The following is a 24,169-nucleotide window of genomic DNA, read 5'->3' on the forward strand; positions in this document are numbered from 1 at the left end:
CACCTGTTCTGGTCCTGTTACACTGCTTACAACAGTGGTTATCAACCTTTTCCTATTCGCATATCCCTCAGAAATTTCAAATGGAGGTGCAGACCCCTTTGGAAGTCTTGATCTGCAGACCACAGGTTGAAAAGCACTGTTCTATGGTAATGACAACCTTTTGTGGACTCCTTAAACATTGTCTGCAGACCCCCAGAGGTCTGCAGACTACAGGCTGAAAACCACTGGCACAGACAGCACAACAGGATCAGAATCTGACTGCAGCTGCTCTGCTGAGAATTCCACTGGTGTGGGTTGGGGGTTCAGCTGGTATAAAACTGGATCCTAAACCAGTCATCTCCCCAAGTCTGGTACAGGAGCATGCCAGAAGAGAGAAAGAGGGGACATGCTGGGAGAGGAGTGCAGCTGTGCTCTACCATTTCTCAGCTGGTATATGATCTCTTAGGACTCATAACCAGCTGGTATAAATTAAAGCATCCCCTAGGCTGTTCAAATGTATATTAGAGCTGGGGCCACAAGCAGCTGTGGCTTGAAAATCATAACTGGCTCCCTGATGGCCAGAGCACACTTTTCCCCTGTGCTGAGACAATCTCAGTGCAGGAGATAATCGGGCCTAGAGTTGCTCTTTTCCATGTCTAGCAGGAGCCAAGAGTGCTGTGGAGGGAGTAAGTCGGCCTTTTTTAGGAAGGACTATAAATCACACATAAACTGTGTGGTTTGCCATTTGCCTCTCTAATTAAACAAAGACTCAGTGGTTCAAATTCTCCCTGAGTTTCATGCAGACAGCTCCCATTGATCTTTGGTCAATCTGAGGGCAGAAGCTGATCCACAGCCTTTTCCATTTACAACACACTGAAGATCTGGCTGTAGAGTTTGAGTCACTTCTCCACTCTAAGAGAAATTTCCAATTAACAGTAATTGCTCATGTGTTGAAGGAGTGGAGGGCTGGGACCCTCTCTACTAGATAGTATTTCAGCCACTGTGCACTCCAAGTATGCCTCTCACGAGTGATGAAATTGCCTCAGACTCATTAAGATACATTTCAGATCCTCAGTATATTATACTTGTGACAGTCCATACATATAGGGGGATATGTGTAAGCAATAGGGCACAACAGGATGTGTGCATTCACCAGTATAAACACAACCTGGATGTGCTAATGCACAAGTCACGGGTCAACACACCCAAAGTGCACATGCATTGGCTGATGAAAACTCATTCCTGAATGTGTAAGTGAACTCTTCTCAAGACCATAATTTGTCCTACAGGGGGTAAACGTGTGCCATGGCTAACAGTACAGGGGTGGGACAGCAGATTGTCCAGGCTACGCAAGCAGATGAAGAGTGGGCAGTCACAGGCATGGACTGTGTGTTGTGAAGCCTTCACTTGACCCCCCCCCCCCCCCGCTGCCTCAGCACCACAGCCTGAGCAATTCAGCTGGCACAGAGGGAAGCAATCTGCTACTGGTACTGGAGCAAGTGGGGAACCATTACCTGAATTGTTACTCGGAGTCACAATTCCTTCCCATGTCTGTTGTAGGGACAGCACAGCTACCTGCTGCTACCTCTTACTCAGAGCAGATGGTCGGATCACAGTCGAGCCCAGGGAGGCTCCCAGAGAGGCTTACTGAACAAAATAAATAAACCTGACACATTTAAATATAACATGCCAGGTCCTCAGCCTGTGCAAATAGACATTGTTCCATTGGCATCAGTGGCTGTATGCCAATTAATTGACCCCAGCCGAGGATTTGGCCCCCTACATTTAGAAAATATTCATCTGCCTAAAAGTGATTCCAAAACAAAAGAGTGTAAACAAGGTTGTTGTATAATAAGAAACTGCAGTGCAAACTGAAGAAGTCATAAAGATACAAATATTGAGAACAGGTTCCATTGTCTGTGGCTATTGCAGGGGATTATTAGAAAGTAGAGACACAAGAAAAAAAATCTGCTTTTGACTAGAGTGTCTATATTTCCACATTAAAACCCTTTCCATCCATCTCTTCCCTTCGTCTCCTCTCCTGATACTCTCTCCTTTGCTTCGTTCTACTTTCCTTCTGCCATGGCAATGGCATGAGCGGGAGCAGCTTTCAGAAGAGAAGCCACCACAGGTTCTGCTCCTCTAGCTGAGCAGCAAGAGCTGCTGCGTCTTTGAAGCCCACTGAGGATGCTGCTGCTAAGGGTGGGGGCATGAAAGCAGAAGGAGACAGTGCTGGAAGGAAGACAGAGAAAGAGTGGAAGGGTAGAGAATAAAAGAGGAGCAGAGAAAGGAGAAAAAGGGGAGGTAGAGGATGAAACTATCCCTCCCAGATTAGGGCCAAAACCAGCAATCATTTACTGGGCATAGTGCTCAAGGGCCTGATCCTGTAATCTCTCTTTGGATCAGACCCCGAAGCACTGCCCCAGCAGTAAGTGCTTTCAGGAGTACCAAGCCCTCAGGCATTTACTAGTCGCATTCCTCTGGTGCTTTGTGATTTACAGCACCTCTGTTATCACTCCGACAAACCAATGTTCCTGCCACCTTCTAGGAACTTAATCCAAATCAGAATCAATATATTTTCATTTCCAGGAAACCTATAACTACAAATCCCTTTGGCCCTTTTTCCTGATACTAGAATCCCTGATACTAGAATCCCTATATTAGCTGGGTAATTTTTTAAAAAAATAAGAATAATAAATCTGACTGTAAGATTATCACAAACAGCTGGATAGTATGACTGTCACATTTCACAAGCGTGTTTGGTTCACATTCAATGTGTATTTACTAATAACTTTCCGATGAATAATGTTAATTAGTGATGCAAGGTCTGTTTTCATTTTATTCAGTAGTGCACAACATATTTTATTTTATAGAAACTAAAACTCATAATTCAACCATCAATTTTGTTTCAGATGCGGAAGTGCAGGTTCAGGTATTCTGCGAGCTCTGGTTTAAAGCTTGATGTCTCTAAAAGGACTGGAAATCATAAACACAGTAACTTGTGAATTTTATGTTTTAGAAAATTAGCACATCCTTGCATTACTTAGCAGGCAAACATTGAACAGTGCTTGATCAATAACAGGCATTGCCAGAGGTCTGATATAGTCTGCAACAGCTAACAGTAAGTGTTGCTGTAGGCTATGGAACTAGGAATATAAAATGTTGAATGACAGTAATAATTCATGCAACTTGGGACACAGAAAACCAACAGTATGTCAATAGCTATAGCATGCACTGCAGAAAATGTGGAGCATTTTGATGCTTCAGGAGCTTGTGTTTTACTTTAAAACATACTTTTCTTGGTGAAATATATACTTTCCCTAGTCATTAAAAGCATTTATTTTTCAGTTGCATGTTGCTACTTCTCCATTAAGATTCTAAAAGACGTGCAACTCACAAATGGGCTCAGAGACTCAGAGATTCAAAAGGCAAAATATATATATTTATTGAAGCAAATCACATAAAATTTATAAGACAGGAGGTGCAGAGGATCAGGCTGGCCAAAGCTAATTGAAAATATCTGGGAGTCATGTAGCATTTCAACATTCAGTATAGTTATTCTGGTAACGTATATGGTCCTCTTATTAACTTGAATGGGAGCAAGACCTTGCTATATAGCAGGGATTCTCAACCTTGTTCTTTCTGAGGCCCCCCAACATGCTATAAAAACTCCACAGTCTACCTGTGCCACAACAACTGGTTTTCTGCATATAAAAGCCAGGACCAGCATTAGAAGGTAGCAAGCAGGGCAATTTCCTGGGGCGCCATGCCACAGGCCCCTCCACAAAGCTCCATTACTCAGACTTCAGTTTCAGCCCTAGTGGTGGGGCTCAGGGCCCTGGGCTTCAGACCCAAGCAGTGGGGTATCAGCTTTCTGCCCTAGGCCCCAACAAGTCTAATGCTGGCCCTGCTTGGCAGACTCCTGAAACCTACTCGCAGCGTTCCAAGGGTCCCTGGATCCCTGGTTGAGAACCACTGCTATATAGGATACCCGTGAGATATCTGGCACCTTCTTAAAAACAAAACTCACTAAATTCACATTTTATTTTGTTTGAAAAGAAAATAATGTTTTGTGTCAAGTGAGCACATCACACATGTTTATTCCTTTGTAAAATACATTCTGCATAATTAATATTTCTCCTGTTGTCCATTGTAAAAAGATGACACAGCAGGTAAATTGTTACATCTGGCTGAAGGAAGAAAGAATGAGTCTCTCTGATGTGTTTTCCCCTCTGCGCTTCCATTTTATTGCTACTTTGGGAACGAAAAAGTGACTGGTTCTACTTTACTGAATAAGGCTCCCAGAAAAATTCCTCAGATGAATGTTTAATGAGAAAAAAAAAGAGATGTTCAAACAGGTCCATTCTTATGCATGCAGCTATGTGTTCTAAAACACCGCATCAACATGTTAGCCATCCTCAATTTCTCTGAATTTGTTAACAGTGACATCTGACTGGATAGGCAGATGAATTACATAACATTCATGATTTTTAAAATATGAATGTGGCCCTTAAAAATACAGGTAATACTTCTTTAAAAAATGTAAAATACTACCTAAAAAGAAAAGGAGTACTTGTGACACCTTAGAGACTAACAAATTTATTTGAGCATAAGCTTTCGTGAGCTACAGCTCACTTCATCGGATGCTGCTACTATGAAACCAAAAAAGGAAACACACCACAAAGAAACCCACCATCCATTTTTTAAATCTTCCCCTGTGAGAGACTGAAGACTGGAATGCATGCTGAATCCTCTCTTCTTCAACATGAAATGGATCCTTCCATTGCAGGGCTTAAGGTCTTGACTCCCAACCATGCACTCTGGGATTTTTTTTTTAAGGATGCATATTCAAATAATAATTAGAATTGCTTAAATATCATTTCTATTTTACAAGACCATAACGTGACTTTTATATGCACGGTACAGCACCTACTAAACCAGATATTTCAGTTACAGTGAGACAGATATGATAAAAGAACAAAAAATTAAGCCCGCTGACTCTTTGAGATATATTAAAAGAAATCTCTCAGTTTTGCTCATTTGGTCTTTCAGCTTCGTTTAGGGAGAATACATTTTACAGTTTCCCCATTGATATTCAGCAAATCTACAGCTTTCACTGCTGATCCTGCTTATCTTTGAATTAAAAATGTCTATAGTATTTACACAGTGCTGAAAAATTACTATTTCAATTTATTGTATTTTCATTGTCTCTCTCCTTGTGACTGGTACAGCTTGCCTGCAATTGAGAGGGCATTTTGAGGCTTACTTTGATGCCATGATTTATTGTATTGCACAATGGAGCCTACTGATATCCTTTCTAATCAGAGATGGCACATTGGGTAAAAAATAAAGCTTTTTATGCCTTTCTTTAATGATCACTATCTCATGTGCTTTGTATTTGTTGCGGCTGGTTGGATGGTGAAAAACAGCATTCATAATATCTATTTGAATTCCAAACTGTTGTTCATTTCCACTGTGGTTTTGCTCTTTTGTTCTTCCTTATTCACAAATATTCACATGCATGTTAGTGGAGTGGCTGTTCTTTGTATGGATACCAGCATTCATAAATGAACAAGGGGATACCTGCTCAGTCGAGAGTATGCATCACTATTCACTCTGCATTAATCATTATTCCCTGGCTTAAAAAGTTTGTCATCCATTCAGGCAGCAGAAGCAAAATCATGTGATTTAGGAGACACTCACACACCATGAATAGCAAATAGAAATAGAGGACTCACCCTGCCAGGGAGGATGGGAGGATTCAGGAAGTAGCAGAGAGGTTTAGTCCTCTGTGTGAATGCCCCAGCCCAGTGTTTATGCCCTGAACTATGTGATTTCACCATGGATCTTGGGACATTTGTGGGGTTGGAGACCACACTCCCTGTATCTATTCCACAGAACGGCAAATCTCACTTCATGCCACAATCTCACTGATCATTGCTTGGAAACTTCATGAAAAGATATGTGCAGAATATTAATAATATTAACTAACATTTATATATACACCTCTTTTCATCCAGAGATCTCAAAGTCCTTTCCAAAGGTCGGCATTTTAATCCCCATTGTAACAGAGGCACTCAGAGGTTAAATGACTTACTAGGGTTGACACAGCAAGTCAGCTGCAGAGCAAGAGATAGAACTCACATCTCCTGACTTTCAGACAAATGCTGTATTGACCAGACCACACTGCATCTGATTTAGGAATTCCTGTAACTTCTCCATGGGTTTTTCTATGGGTTTTTTCTTGCTGTGGTCTCCAGTGACATTGTTCCCATCGAAAAACTGTTCCTTCATTACTTCTCTCAGCATATTGCTAGGAACAGTGGAGAAAGGTGAAATGTATTATTCATCTCTCCAACTCCTAAAATCAATACCCATCAAAATACAAATACAATTCAAATCAGAGGGCACTTATTGAGCACAGATCCTCATAATTAGATATGATTTCTCAACAATGTCTTAAATTATTTATCCAAGAGATGGATACCAGGCACTCTATAGGCCCCAGAGTGAATATTATAAGCCTCATGTCATGATGCAGCAAAAGTGAAATGCTATTCACTGCAACATGATTTGTAATCTTGATGAACTAATGCAACATCGATTCACATCAATCAGTGCCAAAATTCTGTGTCATTATAACATCTAACGAGATATGTTGAAAGCCAATAACCTCATGAAATGGATGGGTGTCAATGAAGGATAAAGATTGTGCTCTTAGAAATCAGTTAAGAATGCACTACCCACCTCTGATAGAAGTCACTAAACCAGCACCATTAGAATTGAGGTTTACGTCATGCATGGACATTCATCATGAGAGCAGCTCCCCCTAGGTTGGCTGTGGTCTCCGTAAGCAATTCCATTATAAGTTTTTAAGTCTCATTTCTTATGGAGGTTATTTCTTAGCCAGCTACTCAGCCCCCAAACCATTTCACCTCCAAATCTCTTTTATTTACATTTGGCCTTTTTAAAAAATCTAGGCAAGAGAACCAAAGGGGTTTTGAGGTTTTGGAGCCTTTTGGTGGTGTTAGAATGTGGAAGAGCTTGCCTATAAAATAAAACATTTATAACTGCCAGTCTATAATGTAGAGTAATGTCTTTCAATATTTAATAAGAAGGATTTATCATATGCAATTTTCCTTGAAAATATAGTACTCAATGTTAACTTAAAAGTGCAAACATTTGCCACAATAGACCTTAGTGATGTATCATGCCAACAATCCAGGGGTTAAGGATCCCTGCTGCCCATATATTGATATGACACATAGACATCAATTTCTCTAATCTCAGTGATCAAAGATTCAAAAGAATAGTCTCAACTATTGTTTTATGTATAAATGTTCGTTTTTTGTAAACTATCCAATTTTTAATAAATACCTTACTTGAAATTTGAAAATGTCATGATTTTATCTTTTTTTTTTTTTTTTTACTTTGTCTTCATCAGCTGATAACAATCAAAAGTTGTATCCAATTCAGGGCCTAAAAAACCTGATATGGTCCCTTTAGGTACAGTAGAAGTGAACACTGAAGTACTGATCTATATCACTAGATCAGTGTTTCCCAAACTTGGGACGCCGCTTGTTCAGGGAAAGCCCCTGGCGGGCCGGCTATGCCACTTCCCGCAGCCCCCATTGGCCTGCAGCGGCGAACCGTGGCCAGTGGGAGCCGCGATTGGATGAAACCTGTGGACGCGGCAGGTAAACAAACCGGCCCGGCCCACCAGGGGCTTTCCCTGCACAAGCGGCGGAACAAGTTTGGGAAACCCTGCACTAGATAATGGATTCCTGAAAGATCTGTGAAATTTTCAGCCTTAATGTTGTGGTTCCTAGATATAAACTTACAAAATAAATTGTAATGGGCTGCATCCATTCCACACACAACTCAGTAACAATTCTGCATGGAGCAGCTATAACATCAGACCCAAGAGTATGTAAGAGATTGACTTAAAGCCACTTGAGAAATTCAGAGCTAAGGTTTCTCAGATAGTGCCTCATCCTGTAGTCTTGATGGTGGTCAGACTCCCAGTGAAGCCAGTTTGAGTTTGGTCTGAGTCAGTCCTGCAGGTATTGGCTCTTTAATTTTATCATGTCAAAGTGTCTGCATATTTCAGTTGTTAAGATCCTGTCTGTGATTTCACTTACTATTCTTCTGGAAGTATGGAGGTAGAAATGTATGAACTGAGGATGCAAGGAGTAGCCTTAACTCTGAATTTCATGGCATTTTAAAGTTCAAGTCAGAATTTTAATGGTATTTTAACCTACTTTATTAGTCAGTAAGAATCGTGGCTGTTAAACTGTGGACCACAGTATCCTACTAGGTGGTCTGTAGGATGGAACATTTTGAGAACCAAGCAGTGGGGGGATTGGGTGAAACCAGTGTAGAGATAGTCCATGAGCAGATCCCTACATATTGGAGTGGTCAGTGAAATGAAAAAGTCTGGAGAAGTAATGAGTTTAAAAAGTATGTACAATTAGGGACAGCATGGAAAGTCAGATTGATATCTTAGTTATTTATGATTAACTAATAAATTATTCATCAATTCATATTATATTATTACTGTTATATAGTACCAATTATGTATTAGGTGTTTGTCAGGCATGTATGAAGACAAGGTCCCTGCCCCAAGTTTTTACTGTCTAAAGTCTACTACTGTATATCACACTAACCCCTTGTCTACATTGCACTGCAATTCAGACTACAGGGCAGGGACAGAGAATAGCAGTGTGCACCAGTGTGCTGTGCTGTAACTCCCCCCATGTGGATGCTGCTGGCACAAACCAAAAGATTCCTAGTTCTCATCAGTGTGGTCTTGTTTGAAGAGGTCTACATTAATGCAAACTAGGAATCTTTTAGTTCAAGCCCACTGGGTCCATGCAGGGGAGTTACACCCAGCACTTTGGTGCACATGTCTGTTCATACTCCCATAGTCTGAACTGTAGGGCAGCATAGACAAGCTCTAGTATGCCTTCCTTAAATGAGACAACTTTAATCCCTTCTACATTTTCCTCATCTCCATTTTGTTATTTTAAATCAACCATAAATAGTTTTAAAGAAAAATTAAACATTATAACCATGTTTTGTTTTACTTCTGTGTTATTGTTCTGCTTGATTTTTTTAAACGTTTTGAAAAATGTATAATAATATATTACTTAGTGCACAGACTGCCTAAATAAACATTTTGGACCAATTTTTCAAATGGAGGGAGACTATGTGCAAATAGCTTTGTGCAAACATGCAACTGCTTTTGTGAGTTCAAATTGCATAGGTAATGGCTTAAGTGATCAAGCACATACCCGGCTCCTTGATTTGCGCACACAACAGTGATAATTGCATTCTCTAATGTGAGTACCATTGCACTAATATTTTTGGTACACACAAACGGACCTCCACCCTTTGACAATTTAGCCCTATCTGTGTGTTTAGAGTACACTATAGAGCAGCATTCTTCCAAACTGCTGGCTTACTCACAGCAGATTTACCATTCACTACAGAATTGTGTAACATTTTATATGTCAAAACCTCCCTTAGAGATAAGCGTGAGATTTTTTGTAATCCTAACTAATATATCTTTTCATCCAGACACTACTAACTGCTTAAATTATAGTTGATGTAACAGAACTAAAGCAAAAGTACTAGTTTATAGCTGCAGGATGGACTCAGAGGTTAAAAGTGAGTATTTAATCTCTATTGCTGTTTAGCATTCTCACCACTTGACCATCTGTGACAGGGTGTATAAACCCCTCACTGGACAGGAGGGGGTTAAGGAACAGCTGTGGACCAAGGAGCCCCTCCCCTCCACTCTTGCTGAGTGCGTTTGGGTTGGAGGTGGGGTTTAAAAGCCAGCGAGGCAGCTCAGTCTAGGCTGGGCAAACCAGGGAAAAGGATGTACCCTGGGAGCTCCTTGGGGAGGAATGGAGATGAGCCTGCATTGAGCCAGTGAGCAGGGGAGCCACAGCACCCAACAACTGGGACAAGGACTGAAAATCCAGAAGGTGACCTTTCTCAGAGAAGGGCCGTGACTGGATGGGATACGGCTTATAGTAGGAAGTAGCCCAGGGAAGCTGACTGGTGGCTGACCCCATTCAGAGACAGGTAAGCAGCTGAACCAGACTCATAGGGCCTAGATGGGAACTCAGTGGAGTGGGAGGGCCAGGGTTTCCCTACCCTCCCACCACCTGAACTGCAGCCACTAGGTGGGACTATTGCTCCCTGAACTGCAGCCATGAGGCAGGAGCCCCTGCAACCTCCAACTCCCCCGATCACACCATCCTTGCTAAATCCATTAACTATTAAAGTCTGGAAGCAAACATTAGTGGCCAAGAACATCATACTGATTGTCTCCAGGGAACATGTTCTCCAAGATTCCATGCTCGTAAAAGATAGAGTCCAGGTCCCATATGTTCCTTTTGATAGCATAAGAAAATATGCCCACATACTTCACAGCAGCACTCAAAAAATGCCTTACCTTTTAGCTGAATACATTAGTCTTTCAGAAACAGAGATTAAATTGATTGTGCATCAATACTCATAATGAGAGGCTAAACTGCCACTGTGGCCTGAACCAGTTTTATACACCATGTGCAGATTATGACAAAAATATTATCATTATGACATTTTTTTGTGCTGCATTTGGAGTAGGTGGTGGTGATACCTGTGAAGAGAAAAGAACACAGCACACCTGGAATGCAGTTGTTCCATCTCATCTTGCTGCCTTTCTCAGGTCACAGCTAACAGTTGGCATATAATATTCCGGACCAAATATCATAAACAACTATCAGATGTGTCAATATAGTTTCAGTCGATAACATGTATGCTACATGCCCACATCACAGGCTTATCAAGAAATACAGGTACCATCCCATGTCTTGGTGGGCTGCAGGTGTCTCTGTTCTGAGGCCTAGTAATCCTAATCAAACTTCCATGTAGGAAATGCACCATAGCAGGATTACAGGGAGCTTCTGGGTCTCATTTTAAAGAGACTAATTATATATAAGTAATCTCTTTCAGGTGTGGACAATCACTTTTCTATATGCATTTCTATTAATTGATTTCCAGAGGCATTTGGAGTGACTCTAACCAATAGTGTGGCTCAGAAGACTATATAATAGTTATTTTTAACACTGACTGGCTAGAGGATGTGTTTATTGTGAAGCTCATTCTTCTGTGTGTTCATGAGGAAGCTCAGTAAAAGACTTGTACACTGTCATGCAAATATTCCTATTGTTTGTTTTATGTGATGTGTATGGAGTGAGATGTGTTCCTATGCTACTGTGTATGTGTTACTTGTCTCATGAGAGGTATAGTAGACTTTGCCCTAATCTTGCCATTTCCACTTTTGTTCCAATAAAGCTGACTGATTACATTGTTACTGTGTGCAGTGTTTTCTAGTATTGCACGTAAACTGCCAGTGCCAATGATCTGCATTTGATAATAACACCTAGCTCACACATAGCACTTTTTATCACTAGAACTCAAAGTGCCTTACAAATGAGGTCAGTATCTTATCCCAGTTTTACAGATGGGGAAACTGGGGCACAGAGCAGTGACTTGACTCTCCCAATGTCACCCAGGAAAACGGTAGTAGAGCTGAGAATAGAACCCAGGCTTTTTTGAGTCCACATGTGATGTTCTATCCACCAGCCCTGCCCTCTGAGATTTGCCTCTTTGGTGCACATGCTTAGGCTGGACCTTCCAATTAATGACATAATCCACTATCACTTTATTTTCAAGTTTGATATTTAACCCCTCCTTCCCCCACACCCACCAGCACTATGGAGTCTGCTTGTGCCAGACAGGATGGTAACTTTTGTACACTTAGGTGGTAGTGAGGGGTTTGCCAGCTAGCAGCCACAATAGCTGTGAATTACCCTGTGTATAGGGTAAGCTATTTGCTGAACACTGACCATGTTCTGGGAATAGTACAGATATAGAACATCTTCCCACAGCCTAGTGTACAAAAGCCAGGGCTACACAGAGGCTGAAAAGGATTCAAAATAACTTCTGCGGCTGTGGTTGTGCAGTGACTTGCTGACTCCTGAGTAATCGACACATAAATTTCCTAGTGAGATGATAGAGCCCACAGGTTGGGCCACTCAATCCCATTAATAAATCTGGTCCCAAATGTCTAGTGTGCTACTGGGCCTGGCATGCTCCTTCAAATGCCACAATGTCACTACATAGTAATGAGGATGTTAATTTTTAAATGAACAAAGCACCAATACTATGTGCTAATTGTTCAGTTTTTGGCATTAGAATGTATGTAGACTGTGAGATTGCTATGAGTTTTTAGTTTGGTCTTTAATGCACGAAGCTACTGGCTGAAACGAGTTTATCACTACTGAGTTCATCGTGAAAGTGCATATTGGAAATAAAAACAAATTGTGCAGCAGATTTTTGTCCCAAATGCTGAAGAAAATGTATCTGATTCTGTCCAGTCTGAAATTAAAGAGTAAAAACAAAATCAAGGTCACTATAATGAAACCAGCAATCACACATTTCTCAGATTGTTAACAGAAAAATGAAGTTTCTGAACTTCAATAACTTCCATATAAAAGGACACACAATTCTGACAGGATTCAGGAAATTATTGAAAGTCATAAAAGCAACGCCTTAAGCAGTCTGAGGGATCCAGTTAGAGCCTGGATATTTTCCTGAAATTGGGCTTCAGTTTCCCTCTGGGTTTTAACTGACAAAAAGCTCAAAAGGATCTTCTGGAGCCACTCCCCTCTGGATGAGATCAAGCACTTTGAGTACATGTTGTGATGAGACAGTCTTGGAAACTGAAGTGACTATCATGGAAGGACAAGGGTGTTACGTAGCATGTGTAATATATTAACACTTGTTAGTCAGACAGACAACAAAAGGTCATAGCTGTTTAAAAGCCTTAAATGCCATCATTAACTGACATCAGGATGGCTCATTGTGGCTTCTTTAAAGAAGCTTGATATATATATTTTTGAGCATTAGAAAAAATTGCAATTCTTAATCTGCCCCCATAACAGAAAGACCTCATTTCATATTAATTTTCTCTCCGAAAACAAAATAATTGCTTTGTTGTTATGACAGGGGATAATTTCAACATTTTCAATATAATATAATTCTGTTCTGGGATTCATAGTCTTAAAACTACAAAAACAATTAGCTGAAGTGACACAGAGGAGAAAATAATCTTAGAGTCCAGTGACTCCATACATCAGAAGAGGAAGGAGAAACCGTCAGTAGAATTATTTCTGAATGCATCAGTGCAGCCTATCTGTTATTCTCTTTGTAGCTAAGCCCTTTCTCTCATAGAGGCAAATGATGTTGGTTTGTGCAGGAGTGTTATACAAAGAGAAGCTCAGCCAAAGAGCCTGACGTTATACCTCTTTGAGTATGTTAACTGTAATACAGGTCTTTCTTCACCCAGCATTTTCAAGGGCAAAATTTATCAACTTTAAAACTGTGACACAGACATGTTGTAACGGTATTAAGAATAAGCCCAGTTCACTAAAGCTGTGTTACCTTATGACTCTAAAATTCAGTTCTCTTCAGTGGGCCCAGGTGATTTCCCATATATCTGTGGGACAGGTGAGCTCCTCAGCTTGTATAAAGCTGCATAGTTCTATTAGCCTCAGTGGAGCTTTAGCACCCAAAGATCTGGCCCAAAATTTATCTGGAGAGAATGACAAACATAATACAGTTTTAGAGAATGACTTCCCACCTTTGCAATGATTGGCTTTGCAAAGACACACAAGCTTAGGAATCATGTGGGCTGGATCATGTCCCACTAAATCTGATTCGCAGGTTTATTTGACATGCCTGGCTTCTTATCTCACCCACAAGTGATGCTCCCAGTATTGTGCATGCAATATTTATTGCCTGTATCCCAAATCATTCAGGATTCTATTCTATGTTTTAGACAGCTTCACTTCCTGCTTTTTCCTCTTCCATTTTTAGAATTTACCAAGGCATATCCACATAATTGTATTCCCTGTCCATCTTTGGGTTTTATCACCCCAAATTAGCATCTCCACATCACCCACAGTAGGACCAGCTCTCCTTTGTTCTCTGCTAACCGTCATGCTTTTACATATCAATATCCTTGTCACCCTGAAGCTTCTCTATGTTGTGCTGGGAGTTGTTTCAGCCTCTGGCTGGCTCAGGATCAGGGGATCAGAAAAGAGGTTTAAAGCCACTTTCTCCCCATGCTTTAGCTACCCCAAATGAGAACTGAGCCCTTATATCAATTTTATAAGCCACTCACTCAACATTAATTTTCTCTGCATCAAATAATGAATAACAATGAATCTAGCACAATGGTAGGGGGAGGTGTAAATTACACCTTCCGGAGCCAGTTAAGCTCTTTGTGCTCCTGGAGTGATTCACCTCCACACAGAATAAGTGATATTAATTCTGCCCTCACACATCACTATCCCTACCAGAGATGTGGCAGCTTTAATTTCCACCAGGCTTCCTCAGAAGTTTAATCAGTGGGAGTCACTAAGGAGAAACTCTGAATAAGGGTGCTCTGTGGCTATCTAACTAGACCCTTTTCCCAGCGAGTGCCACCCACTTTTTGGATTCCACTGGCCCTCCAGGGTATAAATGAGACTTTCCACCTCCGCATCCTTTTCCTCTGGCAGACTATCCCCCTACCCCTTCACCAGAGGCTATGCTGGGTTAAGTCCTGAATAAATCGAGCCCAATGTGTTGTATTATGTAATGCTTTTCACCCTGAAGGATCCCAAAGCACTTTCCAAACTGTGCACAGGAATCACATCATCTACCAGTGAAATGCAGGCACATCTGGGTGAAAGAGAGTAGCTGTTTAATAGTGGGCAGTAACACCAGGCAGCATTTTAGGGAGTGAAGAAAACAGTGCCATATACAACTGAGATTGCCTGGAGTATTCAAGCAGCTAGAATGTAATTGTCCTAGTCAGAATGTAAAGAGAACCCAAGGGGTTAACACTTGTGAAAAGTGACATGGAATTTTTAGTGACCTCATTAGATCAGAACCTCAGCTTTATGTCTTATCTGAAGATCGGCACTTCGACCAGACTAGCTCATGATAGTGCAGTGCTGATGCATTGGCCCAGTAGTACTGACTCAGACAGGGAGTGTCACCTTCTGAGTCACCACCAGGACTTCTTCCTACAGAACCTAGGGGATCATCATAGATGTTCCATCAAATTACTGACCTATTCTACCTTGTGGAATCTGATGAAATCACAGGACAAAGCTGCACACCACAGCATGTTTTTAACATGTATTTATACATACATTGTGAAACCAGTATAGGGATAACATGAATAACATAAGATTTTTCAAGTCATAACTTCAAGTGGGATCATAATGGCTGAAACCATTGGGATAGTCAAATATACTTACAGACAATCAAATTATCTTTGGATAACAGCATAATTAATGCTTTTCAGCACTGCGCTGTACATCCTGATAGCCGAATAAATAATATTGTGACTGAATAAAAAAGGATCAGAATTTCAAAGAGAAAAGATTTCATAAACAGGATGCTCTCATAAGAGAATCTGACTTTTTGTACTATTCTGGAGGAGTTCTGGGGAATATTAAACAATGAAAAATAACAAAAACAGGTTTTTTTTGTGGCTCACAACTACATACAGTAACATCCTATAGTAAACAAAGCCTTTAGAACATTCATTTATTACATATTAACCTGCAAAGAATGTGTTTGTCAACATTAAATGGTTCATGTGGGGTTCTTTCTTTCTTTTACTATGAGTCATGCATTCAAAAATAGCATCTAAATTTGCAACCCCCCAAATCTGCAACTGTAAGCAGCATTAGCATGAGCAAATCAAGTAGCTAAGCAACTAGTGCTGTTTGTGCATTAAAAAAATTACAGGCACTTATTTAAAGGGAAGATTGAGGAAACTTTGAAATTTTGGGCCAAAGAATTATTCTACATTGCTGTTACTATCTCAGTGGAATATATGAAACACAACCCAAGGTGCCTTTAGGACTGTTCAAGATACATCAAAGGGCAATAAACCTCAGCAGAGCTAGACCTATCCCCAGCATGCATTGGTAAATATACACTCCTTACTTCCTTAATGTTAAATACCATACATTTAAAGAATTCATGCTAGTTTCATTGCTTTGGTCATTGAGAATAACCCATAGATTAAGCCTATTAGGTAAGGGTTAGCATCTATAACATCCTGCTAACATCTGCTTAGATGCCACAGTTTGCATCATATTTTCATTCAAGGATAATTTAACATGACTGGTGTCTGCATCTCTGTTACTGGATGTCTGAGAAATATTTCTTCTTGTCAGATTTCTTCATCAGTGCCCTTGCCAAGATGCTTTGCCATGTACTTTTTTAAGGGGTATCATGCAGACTGGGAAGTAAAGCAACGATTCATCATAATTTACATTTTATGAAACAAGGACACAGAAATGTTACATCAAAGACAATAAGCAATTAAAGGTGATGCTGTAATTCCTAAATTGGACTGTCTGAAACTTCACCTAAATGTCTTGCAGAAGCTCCGACATTAGCAGTATTTTAACAGCAAACATACAGCAATATTGTACTTAACTTTCTGAAGACTTATGCTTCCAGATCATTTAAATTCTTTAAAAGCCTAACCGTAACCATTTTAACAATCCCAGCAAGGCTTAGTCTAAGAGTTAAATTAAAATTAGGGAAAATGAGATCATTTTTAATGAGCTAGTTACAACCCTGAATAATGCTGGTTGTTGGTTCTGCTTAATAAAACTGCCATCCAATGCAAAATAGATATTAAGTTAAATTATTTTTATCAACTCATGAATTCAATGCAGAGCTTTCCCACAAGCCTTAGAAATAACAAAGCTTTATTAACTTCTTCCTTTTCCAACTCCTCCAAAATATTTCAGCTTTTTAAAAGAACCCATAGTAAGGACTGATCCAAGCCCATTAAAGTTAATGGAAAGACTCACATTGACTTTAATAAGTTTTGGAGCCGGCTGTTACTAAATGAAGCAATATTGAAATACATTATGTATTACTTAATATCCCAACATTATTATTGTTAAATATGTATTTGTGGTCTCAGACTTCTGGAGCACAATTCACTGTCATATGGAAGAGTACACATATCCAAGTTGAATATTTGATTTTGGGGTGTATTCACTACAAGATTCTGTTTTTCACATTATTTCACAGTTTACTGCTGTGGACATTTTCAACATTTATCTTTACTGATGGTCTAGTATAGATTCAAAATCCGGAGCAAGTTTTATAGACTGAAGATGGAGCACTTAGGGGATAGAGCACTGGACTGGGATTCAGAAGACCTAGGTTCAATTTCTGGTTCTGTCCCTGCTTTGCTGGGTGACCTTGGGCAAGTCACTTACCTCCCTGTGCCTCAGTTTACCCATCTGTAAAATGGGGATAATAACATTGACCTCCTTTGTAAAGAGCTTTAAGGTCTATGGATGAAAAGCACTATATAAAAGCTAGGTATTATTATCCCTATCCATATATGTTTTGGGTGCATTTCACCCCAGACATGGGGTCCTGTATGTTGTGGAGTGGGCGCTGCACCAACCTCTCAAAGGACAGTGTGGACAGCAGGTCAGGGATAGGAATAAGGAGGGTCCCAAGTTTCATGATTGTTTAAATATAGTGGTCTCAGCAAGAGTAACCTGAAAGATTGCAGCCATTATTCAAAGCCATGGGATGGAGTAGTGATTGCTGTGGAGGGCTGTGCTGCAGTGCCATGCCCTGGCCCCAGTTTGAAGGGGGTTGGACTTCACATCCCCAGTCCTCATGGACTTCACCGCTTACAGTTTCACTTGCTGGATCTGGCTTTAAGTCCTATAACACTGGCTCTGTGGGGATGATATGAATTTTACCCTTAATTTCCAAGGTGAAAACAATGAGGAAAGGTTGCAGCATGTACACAAAAAAAAAATGAAAATTTTTCTGGGAGAAAAAAAATAGAACCAAAATTGACAAGAGATAAAGATGGCCTGAAAAGGAAATTTCTATCCCATGGGAAATTCTGAGTGTTCCACAGTTTGTTCCATTCCAACTCAAAATGAAACATTGACCTTGGAATTTTCTGCAGAAGGGACTATTCCCCTTCAGGAATTACCACCACCACTTTTCCTGTGTCCCTCACAGCTTCTCACTACCACTTTGTCCTGTGTCACACTCTGATGACAGGTAGAATGTGCATGAAGACGGAGGGTGGTGGGGGGGTGAGAGGAGAGAGACATAGGGATCACTGCTGCTTCCACCAACAAAACCTTTTTCGGTCAAAAAGGTTGTCAGAATTGGCACATTTCTGCAAACTGTTTGGATTTTGACAAAATGAACTTTTTGATGGAAAAGTGTCCGTACAAAAAGTTTCAACCAACTCTACCCAGCGGTAATCATTATACATAAAGTGAGCAAATACCAGATTAGTCTATTTTATAGATTTCTGTAGCTGATTAAACAAGCAATAACAACATATGAGGAGATGTGTCATTGTGCCAGGAGATCTTCATTCTTTATCTAATCTATCTATCTATAATTGATTTCCCCTCCAACCTCCCCCACAAAATAAGGGAGAAACAAAAAAGGAAAGGAAGGAAGGGAACAGGGAGGGAAAAGGAGAGCAACATCGTGGCTTCCATCTGGTAGGAATTAAATCAACTCAGAAAGCTTGGTTCTCTAGAGCAATACTTGTAGCCAAATGACTCATATTACTTTAGATGGAAGAGCAGATGGCCTCCAGGGACGAAAGCCTGGCACAGCGACTTGGCTGACCTGACAGCTAAAGAGTGGGTAAAGTTTTGGAAAAGAGGGACCTCAGACAAATTTGAAGATTTCCTGACTTTTCAGAAACATTCATACTTCTTCTGCAGTGGGACATGGAGGGACAGTCCCTCCCTATCATCTGAATTCTAGTACAGAATTTCATCACAGGATGCAAAAAATGTCTAGTTAGTGAGACCAGACCCAGCAATGACCAGAGACATGACAGAATTTAGTAAATATCATACATGTCAAGATCTAACTCAAAATTGGGATACTTAGCTGCACTGTTTGTTGTGATATCTATCTACATTTGCCATCATCAAAGCACCTTCCCGTATTGTGACCATTGTATGTAATTCTGTTGCAGTGTCACAGTACAAGGCTGAAGTCTGTGCCATCAAGCACTTAAAAGAGCAGGTTTTCCTGTATAATCTCACTTCTTATAGGGTGCTGTTGCTCTTGCAAAAATAAATGTATTTAAAATTACACGAACAAGTCACAATGCATGTGGTTATAATATTATTACCACGGTTTGAAATATTTGGTGACTCGTAAAATTCCTTCTTTTAGGCAGCCCATTTTATAAAGTTCCATAAACTGTCACAATTTCATTAACATTACATTGTTGCCATGGCAATGTGGTACTAAGTCAATGGATAGGTTTTTCATCATGGGCTTATTATAGAATTGCTCTTTCCATCAAAGACACATCTATAGGAAAACTGCCAGCACTCCCTATCATCTGAATTTCAGCACAGAATTTCATCATACGATGCAAAGAATGTCCAGTTAGTGAGATCAGACCCAGAAATGACCAGAGACATGAGAGAAGTAGGTAAATATCCTACATGTCAAGCTCTAACTCAAAAATTGGGATACTTAGCTGCACAGTTTGTTGTGGTATCTACATTTGCCATCATCAAAGCACCTTCCTGTATTGTGACCATTGTATGTAATTCTGTTACAGTGGTACAGTACTGTGGGTGATAATGTCAAAGGCAAAAAGCAGCAGCAGTAGGTAAAGCACAGACTGTGGAGTTAAAATACCTTAGCAGTATTTCTGCACTGCAATGGACTTCTTGTGTGACTTTGGACAAGTCACTAAATTTCTCCATGCCTGAGTTTCCCTGTCTGTATAATGAGGATAACAACACCGGTCCATCTTTGTGAAGTACTTTGAGATTTCAAGTGCTCTGTAGGAGCTAAGTATTGTTATTCAGCAAAACAGCAGTGTTTTTAACATCTCTGAGAAATAACCCATACAGCTCTACAATGTGGGAGAGTTCAGTGGCGGAATGTGGCATTTCCCACCAAAATCAGAAAGGCTGCTGGCATTACTGACCAGGTTGTTTGGTAATAGAACATGTGAACATACCTTAACAATATTCATATCATTAAAATAAGTATGATAGCTTTCTACAATTAAGACATTGCAGGTTACAACTTCATTTGCTACAGTAGTATGAACAAGAGGAGCAACAATGTCATATAAGGCAGCAGCAGGGTAGCTTGTTTATTGTATGTTCAAATATTTTTCTTCTGGATTTTCATTGTTTTTTTGATGATCATCTCCTAGTTAGATGCAAAATATCTTTTTCCTATCCTGACACATACTTTGTAATCTATCATTTCTTTGCTTAATCATGTTGGGTCCTTTACTGCAGAGAGGGTAAATTGTAGACAAGGCAGTACTCACTATAATCAAAGATGTGTGTTCCTATTTATATGATAAGTTTTGTCTGATTTACAAAGCCAGCCTCTCAACTCAAGCTGAGAAAGCAAAGAGAGAACTTTGCTAAAGGATGAAGAGTCCTGAAAGGAGAGGACTTTCCTCCATTAAGACCCTACTATAGAAACGGATCAATTATTAGTATTATTATCAATTCATTTGTTTTTATGATGATGATTGTTATCATGATGAGCAACTAGAGGCCCTAACTGAGACTGAGGCCGTACTGTGCAAACCTACAGTGAGAGCCAATCTCTGCCCTGAGAATCTTATAATCTTAATAGATACAAGACAGACAAAAGGAGAGAGGGAAAACGGAGGCACAGAGAGATTAAGTGATTTGCCCAAGATCCCACAGTAGGTCAGTGGCAGAACTAGGAACAGAATCCAGATCTCTTGATTCCCTGTCCAGTGCCCTTTCCATTGGACCCTGGTGCCTCCCCAGGTGACAAAATTGAACATTCCATTGAATTCTCAGAGCCACATTCTGCTACACATATTCACGCTTAGTCATACCTTACTACACTGATTTCAAATAGACCAAGTATGAGGATACCCAGTATGAGTAGAAGCAGCAGAATTTGGCCTAAATATGGTATAAACAGAGTAACAGACGAGACAATCAGGACTGTGGTGTCACAAGAAAAAAAATACTTCCAAACTGTGATGTCCTCAGATATTGGTGGATAGGGCATTGGTTACAGTGGTGTTTTTTTAGATATAGATTTAGAAAATCCATAGACTGTAAAATGATTAAAATAACTGGAAAGAAGCATTCATCTCTTGCTCAGTAAATACTTACTTTTGCTGCACTGGGCCTGCTGGCTTTATTGTTACAACCTTCAAAAAATGCTTCCAGGAAATATCATCAGATTTTAACTGTCATATTTTTTTATTAAGGAACCTGAAGAGAGAGTTTATGATAATCCCAATTTAACCTTTTAATAAAAACTGAAAATAATATGCCAGCATGGATTTGACCTCATTTACATATCTGATACGAATTTTGACTGGCAGTAAAAAATTTGTTAGCCATATATCTGTTGTCATACTGCCAAATATAAAGGCTGGCAGCTTTACAATACGCATACATTTTATATAGGAGTTGTACAAAGTTCATTCAGAGTTGGTGAAGATTAAGATTTAGTGTGCAGAAGTAATGCCCATTATGATGGTATTGTCCACAGTAAATTATATAGGAAATTTACTTAATTAAAAGTATTTAATAATCTAAGTAATATGTCCTGCCACTGAACTGACTATCTAAATAAGTTTCCTGCAATAATATGAATACTGATGTCTCCCCGTACATTGCAAGAAGATAGAAAAAGAAGAATAACAGAAATTACGAGATAAAATGAAAGAGGGGAAAAGAAATAAGCATATAGCTGTATTATTTTATCATTAAAAGTGACAATTCTTTGCACACATAATAACTCCTATTATCTGAGAATTTCCAAGAACTTTACAAACAATAATTAATTAAGACAGTAGCTGGAGCAGGAAATATGTATTATTAGATCTATGTTACAGATGGCTAAACTGAGGCAGAAAATGGTTTCCTTACTTGCAAAACGTCACAATAGTGAGGGACACAAGACAGGAGCCCTAACTCTCAGTCCCAGGCATTTGCCATTTAGACCACTGATATTCAGCTTCTTTCCACCCAGGACACAAAAACTACCTGCAGGTTTCTTTTACTGTGATATATTCAAATTACACAGTCCTTCAGAAGTCTGAGACATTGGGGTCACAGCAAGAAACATGGGTTACTTTAGCTGCTGGGCAGAGGATTCCTGCAGGCAGAATGGGTGTAGAAGTATGGATGGGGGCATGCACTCAGTGTGCAGGGTGGATTTAGTGGGATGGACAGCGATAAAAGGCTTCTCACTTATCCTCTGTACACACACAGTGGTTCCTCCCCCTTAATTGATGGGGTGGGCCTTTATTTATGGGCTGGCCTAGACCTGCCTGCCCCAGCACTACAAATAGTAAACTCTCACAGGAGTCCCAGTGCTACAAATAGTGTGCACTCACACAGGAGGAAGTGGGGCAGGGAACAATAAGGGGGGGCACAGGGGTGACGCAGAAAGCAGAAAGAAGAAAGGAAATGAGTTCCTCCTTGCTTTCCTGATTTGGCTTCTACTGGGCCAAGTCCAGTGTGATATTACTGATTTTTTTTTGAAGGGGGGAGATTCCCAACCAGTAGGTTGTGACTCAGCAATTGATCTCTGGGAATCCACTTCATGGTCATGCTCCCACAAATTAAGATGCCCTGAACTAGACAATTAATAGGCAGAAGGTTTAAAACAAACAAAGGAAGTATTTTTTCACACAACACACAGTCAACCTGTGGAACTCTTTGCCAATGGATGTTGTGAAGGCCAAGACTATAACAGGGTTCAAAAAAGAACTAAATAAATGCATAGAGGATAGGTCCATCAATGGCTATTAGCCAGGGTGGGCAGGGATGGTGTCCCTAGCCTCTGTTTGCTAGAAACTGGGAATGGGCGACAGGGGATGGATCACTTGATGATTACTTGTTCTGATCATTCTCTCTGAAGTACCTGCCTTGCCAACTGTTGGAAGACAGGATACGGGGCTAGATGGACCTTTGGTCTGACTCAGTACGGTCATTCTTATGTTGTCCCTCCCTCTGGTATTCTGTAGTGAGGGTTCAGGTTCCAGTAGCATTGCTGTAGTACGTAGAGCCAAATATTTGCATATTTTGAATTGATTTGTTAGCCCAGACTTCCATCCGCTCAGTTACAGAACCTAGCACCTCCCACTTGAAAGACCTATTTGCCTGCTTCATGGATAAAATCACCTGCCTCTGTGACAGCACTTCAGGTCACAAGGATCACATCCTGGCCACATGAATAGATGTCATAGAATCATAGAATATCAGGGTTGGAAGGGACCTCAGGAGGTCAGCTAGTCCAACCCCCTGCTCAAAGCAGGACCAATCCCCAATTAAATCACTTGCTAATTAAGTTTGGTTGGGGTTGTGAAAAGGAACACATAGAAAAAAGTTGACAGTGCAGTTAAGAAATATTTCATTTCTTCACACCACTCCCATTTTACCACATCTGTGGTCATTTGTCTTTCCACAGCAGCTAATAGGAAAAGATACTTCGTCCCAGTCTAGCCATTTAATTTGAGTAATTGCATTTAATTCTGATTAGGAATATTCAAATAACTGCCAGATACTTATATATGGTGTGTTTCTGAAATACTCTTTAAAAAACAGATGAATGGAGCAACTTGCTGTTAGCTTTGTATTTAATAATCCTCACGGCAACAGAAACTATCCAGCAAATGGATCAGAATTACTCTATAAAGGGTTGATTTTATGTAACAAAGATATTCACAGACAGCGACACATCACTTATCCTGCACCTTGACATCATATGGTGTTATCACATCCTGAGTCCAGATTCTCTCTGACTGCTGCACTGCTTTATTTGGTTGTTGCCAGTCCTGCATGCCTTGGCGTGTCTGGCTCCATGGGCTACTAGGCCTTCTACAATACTGATTCAATCTGACTGCTATGCAGGTACATTCAGTTGTTGCCAGTGGCTCCCCTCTGTTGTTGCCTGCCTGTCTCGTTCTTCTGAGTTATGCCACTGACTACTCCCATCCCATTGTGATGCTGCCTCAGGGCTGTGTTGACTTTTCAATTATCACAATATACAATGCAGATGC

The 24,169-nt window shown here is 40.3% G+C and overlaps 1 long non-coding RNA gene across 2 annotated transcripts in view; it reads right to left on the reverse strand.

Annotated features, from left to right (window-relative positions):
• Positions 1–3,412: 3,412 nt before the first annotated feature.
• The window catches only part of LOC140916050 (uncharacterized), a 68,779-nt gene continuing 48,022 nt past the window's right edge, over positions 3,413–24,169 (reverse strand). The window contains exons 3-4 of one of the 2 annotated variants that reach the window (XR_012160391.2): positions 13,480–13,630; positions 3,413–6,292 (exon numbers count right to left, since the gene is read on the reverse strand). This is a non-coding gene — a long non-coding RNA (uncharacterized LOC140916050). Of the gene's footprint in view, positions 6,293–11,650; positions 12,415–13,479; positions 13,631–24,169 lie in introns of those variants that run through there. The other variant, XR_012160392.1, reaches the window with a different exon arrangement.

This window comes from Lepidochelys kempii, chromosome 8 (assembly GCF_965140285.1).
Source record: "Lepidochelys kempii isolate rLepKem1 chromosome 8, rLepKem1.hap1, whole genome shotgun sequence".
In the NCBI taxonomy this organism is placed as follows: domain Eukaryota; kingdom Metazoa; phylum Chordata; order Testudines; family Cheloniidae; genus Lepidochelys; species Lepidochelys kempii.